This window comes from Staurois parvus, unplaced genomic scaffold, assembly GCF_062004578.1.
Source record: "Staurois parvus isolate SC_StPar_1 unplaced genomic scaffold, SC_StPar_1.0 ptg000154l, whole genome shotgun sequence".
Classification (NCBI taxonomy): Eukaryota; Metazoa; Chordata; class Amphibia; order Anura; family Ranidae; genus Staurois; species Staurois parvus.
The window spans coordinates 5,818,400-5,824,399 of NW_028317950.1; positions in this window are offsets into that span (position 1 = coordinate 5,818,400).

A 6,000-nucleotide genomic window follows, 5' to 3' on the forward strand; every position below is an offset into this window, starting at 1 on the left:
AAATGGGCACATATGACAGCACTGGAGTTAAAAATAGGTAATCGTGACAATAAAAAGTAATGACAATAATAGTGACAGTAGTGATAAGGATGACATAATTCAGTCCACTCCTTTATGAAGCAACTGGTTCCAGCAAATGCTGAGACATGTAATTCCAGAAAGACATATCAGATACAATTCAAACACCCATTTATTAATATTACAACCGTCGCAGTGAATAGGTAAATACGTGGTAACTGCTGGATAAACATGCACACGTCACACTTTGGCTAAGAATACTGGCTAGCAACCTAATCTGACCTAAAAAAAAAAAAGCCAATGTATCACCCAGGAGCCATGAGTGTAGAGGACAAACATGATATGCTATGCATTACTCCTGGCTATTATTGTGGAGGCTATATAAAGTTCATGATTGTGCTCTGCAGGTAAGATAACATCAAAAAGACCTGACAACGTCTGTATTGCAGCCCAGATTGCATCAAAGTATAAGTTCCCCTTTCATAACATGTTACATGCCACACTCATATTCAGGGTGTAACATGTATAATGTTATGAACAGACCTGGCTCCACTCCCCCTGCTCCCCTGCACTGACAGCTAGCAGGGGGTCTTCTGCTGCTAGCTGTCAAAATGTAAAAAAAAACGTGGCAGTGCAGGGCTCCGCAGTTCTCTGTGAATGGGAAACTACAAGTCCCAACAGCCTTAGCGGCTGTCGGCTTGTAGTTCTCAATGAACTACCACAGAGCTGTGGAGCACCATGGTAGTTCACTGATTCTTCCTGTCAGTATATCTGCTTGCCCATACATCCTGTACAGGCAAGCAGATATACTAACAGGTCTGCAGGAGACCTGCATGGCACTGGTCGCATGTGCAATGGTTTACAGGCTCCTGGAACAAAAAATAATAAATGCACATTTTTTTACCTGCGAAAAAAAACAAATTGTGTATTTAGTATTTTTTAGCAAAAGATGAACTTATCCTATAAGCCAAGGCTAAGCACACAACCATCCTATAAGCTCCCATAATAATGCATGCAATATACAGTATACATGTAGCCATGATCGCCTAGCAGCCCTTTGGCAAACAAGCATGAAGCTTGTTTTACTGGTCCTGATCTGGCTTAAGCTGGCCATAGATCAAAATTTGGCTGGTTCAGCAGTGACCAGGGCCGGATCTAGCCTGTCTGATGTGGGGGGTGCAGTAAAATATGTCAGGGGGCATCAGGGTAATGTACAGGGGATCAGCAGGGCAAAAAATAAGGTTTGCAGTTTGTACTGCAGTGTACAGAGGCTATTAGTTTGTAGGGCAGTGTATAGGGTGTCAGCAGGGCAGAGGACAGGGGGCAGCAGGGCAGTGTACAGGGTGTCAATGAGGCAGAAGACAGGGGGCAGCAGCGCAGTGTACAGGGTGTCAGAGGGGTAGAGGACAGGGGGCAGCAAGGCAGTGTACAGGGTGTCAGAGGGGTAGAGGACAGGGGGCAGCAAGGCAGTGTACAGGGTGTCAGAGGGGTAGAGGACAGGGGGCAGCAAGGCAGTGTACAGGGTGTCAGAGGGGTAGAGGACAGGGGGCAGCAAGGCAGTGTACAGGGTGCCAGCAGGGCATAGGACAGGGGGCAACAGGGCGATGTACAGGGGGTCAGAGGGGCAGAGGACAGGGGGCAGCAAGGCAATGTACAGGGTGTCAGAGGGGTAGAGGACAGGGGGCAGCAAGGCAGTGTACAGGATGTCTGCAAGGCAGTGTACAGGGTGCCAGCAAGGCATAGGACAGGGGGCAACAGGGCGGTGTACAGGGGGTCAGCCAAATTTCAATTCATCTATGGCCGTTCACATTCAAGACGAGTCAATCTAGTGAACAACTCCTCCCAAACGGGACTGTTAGTATCTTTTTTCTGGATCAGCAATAAATACCTAGACAGGGCTTTCAACCCATCCCTACCCTATCCTATCCTCCTGCATTTTCCCCTCTTTCTTGGTCCATAGGTCTCAGTTGCTGTGCCTACAGGCACCTGTATGGGAACTCTGGCTAGGCTAGAAGGTCAACGGGGTGTATGTCTAGATCAGACTCAGATCAGAGACAGTGGATCAGGTGGAGAAAATTGCAACACTCCCCTTTCTTGCAGTTCTATATACGGTAAGCTCTCGGGTGAGATTTCTATTTGGTAGCTGTGTACAATATAATTAGTGTTTTGTTCCATAAATAGAACACAGATATCATGACACAATGACCTGATATTTAACATGAAAGAGTGTTGTATTCCATCATAAGTACTGCCCTTCAGCACTAGTCTACGTCGGGATGAAATAGGCCTTTGTTAGGTACGTGACGGAGGTTGTATTATCTGAGATGTAAAAGGAGAGGAGTTCTCTGAGCCAAAAGGGTAGTGTTGGTGCTAACTGATTTACAATTGTTTTAGACTTGAACCGTCCATTTATAGAACGTTTTTCATTGCTGGAAGCTATAGTACAGCTTCTATGAATGAAGGAAGGGGCAGAATAGGTGGGGATAGTTGGCACTGGTCCAGTTGAATGTTACAGCAGATATGTTAACCCCAACAGCTCCAGGAGATTACCCTTGCTGGGGTATGGAGGGGGGCAGAGGATGTAAAGGTCATCAAGGGTTCTCATTGAATTTAAGGCCAGCCATAGACGAGTCAAAAACTGAATGTTCTATGGATCGAAAAACTAAAATGGCACCTACTATTGTGCCATCATTTGTTTAATTTTTCTAAAAAAAAACAACTCAGCATGTTGGATCAGGCACTTTCAATGACAACCCAAAACTGTGTGTCCAGCTGGCACAATAATGATGCCAAAAACTCATGATTACACGATCTACACATATTTTGTTCGGTTTTTGACTCATCTATTGCTTGGCCTAAGTTCTGTCCCCCCTTTTTTTTTTTAACTTGAACTAAGTTTAAGTATGACAATGTCTGTGCTTCACTGTGCAAGTCAGCAGATCAGGTTTGACACACCTATGCGTTGTCCGTTGCGTTTTGCAGAAACGCACAGTAGCCCATTTAACATGATTTTCTATGGGACAGGTTCACATTTTCATCCGGTACATTTTTTAGAACAGGTCAGGGACTTTTTTTTAACCACTTCCCATCCGGCCCATGTAGATAAACGGCCGGACGGGAGTGCTGCCGATGCGGGTGTACGTTTCTAAACGTCCCCCCGCATCCATTTCCTGTGCGCGCTCCCTAGGAATGTGCAGCACCACAATCGGCACCGCTGTGTCCGGAGGACACAGATCGCTGGCCAATCAGTGATCACATGACTAGTAGTAAGCAAGATGTCACTTCCTGACATCATTGCTTACTACGTGTGAAATCTGTGAATGATCACAGAGGTCACATGGTACAAGGCTATTCACAACAGCCTTGTACCATGTGACAAGCTGTGACCAATCACAGCTCTCACAGTATTTCTCAATGGCTGCAAGAATGCAGCCAGAGAGAAGGAGAAATTATTGCTTTTACAGCCTTTATGGGTATAAAAGCAATCAGTCTAAAAACAGACAAAAAAAAAAATCTTCATCACCCCCCACAAATAGTATAGTGTCACTGTGGTGACACTGTACTGCTAAGGTGACAGTATGTTAAACATAAATAATAATATAAAAAAAATAAACAATGTAAAAAAAAATTTTTAAATTATAATTTTTGGTTATAAACCAATTTGGGTTATTTTTTTATTTTTTTTATGAAGAAAGATTATTTATTTGCAAAATTTTATAAGAAAAACACCTTTTTTCAACATTTTTTGACTTTTTCATTTATATAGCAAAAAAAATAAAAATCCTAGTGGTGAATAAATACCACCAAAATAAAGTTTTATCTGTCTCAAAAAAATGCTAACAAATTCATATGGGTACAGAGTTGCATGACCGCGCAATTGTCATTCAAAGTGTGATAGCGCTGAAAGCTGAAAATTGGCCTCGGCAAGAAGGGGGGGGGGAGTGTTCAGACTTGAAGTGGTTAAACGCAAAATGTTGCATTTTTGGTTCTATAGACTTCAATGGAGATGCTGTAGAAAAGCATGTAGAGCATTTTTTGCGTATTTGATGCAGTTTGCGTTTTAATCTGCCCAGCAACACATTGAAAAAAAACCCGCAAAACACATCAAAAACATGTAAAAACCGCATGTGCTAAAACGCAAGACGCACTGAAAAACCAGATCAAATGCAAACTGTGAAACTAGCCTAAGACTGGGTTTATCTCGAGAAATTGTTAAGTAGAAATACTGCTCACATTTTCTGATGTAGAGCTACCACCAGAAGAGCTGCTAAATTGTTTTGTAATTTCTCTGCACACCTGAAGAAAGGACACCTCAATTACCCAACACTTACTGACACACCTTGCGGTATTTCAATGAAATTATTATTATTATGCAGGATTTATATAGTTATTTATACAAAAGTGCTGCACTTAGTGTTAACTGGTTAACTATAGCAACAAATATTGTAAAGTGTATATAAATACCACTGGGAATCACTCACACTGTAATTATTGTCATATATAACAAATCATCAGTATTGCAAGGTGAGTATATATGTTACAAATCACTGTTGAACATAATCATAATAAAGACCAATGGTGATCAAAGTCCAAAAAAAGCCTCTAAGGTCCAAAACATAATCAGTATGGAAAATAAAATGTGCTTCAGATAAGTGACAGATGTGAATCCCCCAAAGATGTGCTCGCACCTGACTGATTGACCCTCACTACAAAGGTAAATTAAAAAAAAAAAAAATCACCTGGGAACCAAAATGCACAGCTCAACCAGATAGATTCAATCAATGTGGGGAAAAACCTTGGTCAGGATGTCACTCCCCAAATGGCTCTTATGATCTCTGGATCTCAAGCTCAATAAAATAAACGACAATCCATAGCGCTCATTCATTTTTTAAAAGAAATGAAAGGCATATGCACCCGCATGAATGATTAAAAACAACCATCTTGAATACCATGGAGATCTAATGCTGCACTCACTCACATGCTACACCCATCACTGCTGCTCTGCCAGAAAGCTGCTCAGGGATCGATTGTCCATATAGCCCACAGGATCTTACTCTCCTGGACCAATTAGCTCCGCCCTACGTGTTACGTCTGAATGCTTTACATAATGAAGGCAGAAAAAACAGTTACAATACAACGCAATACAAAAGGAATCAGGGGGTCCTGCTTGTTAAAGCTTACAATCTAAGTGGAAGGATCAAGTGATACAAATGATAATAAATGTAGGGGATGAGCTGATGGAGAAAGTAAAAATGACAGTTTTATTAATTAGAAGCAGGATCGACTTCTCTAAAGAAATGGGTTTTCAGGGATCATCTAAAGGTGGATAGCGTAAGATATTGTCAGGCAGATTTGGGTAAGGATTTCCAGAGGATGGGGGATGCTTTGGAGAAGTCCTGGAGGCGAGCATGGAAGGAGGTGATGAGGGAGCTAGAGAGTAGGAGGTCCTGTGAGGACTGGAGGGAACGGTTTGGATGGTGTTTTGAGACAAATTTAGTGATGTAAAGCTTTTAACGTTCTCTGCCAAATCTAGACCTTTATAACATAAAAGCACCTATATGAATTAAAATGAATGTTGCTGCCCACACTGCTATTTGTATTCTCACACCTTCAACTTAAATATAAAGCAATATTGTGCAACCCCCAAAAAATGTGTACCAATAATGCACCTAATATGCACAACTCACAACATGTGTTAATACCAAGTAACTATAATTTCATATTACACAAATATTAATCCTTACAGGATAAATGTAGCCAAAGAAATATAAGAAAACAACAGTCCATATACTGCAAAAAATATTTTCCTTTGTGACCTGACTGTTCTTACACTCACCAGCCACTTTATTAGGTTCACCTTTTCAATTGCTTGGTAACACAAATTGCTAATCAGCCAATCATATGGCAGCAACTCAATGCATTTAGACATCTAGACGTTGTGAAGACGACTTCCTGAAGTTCAAACTGAGCATCTGAATGGGG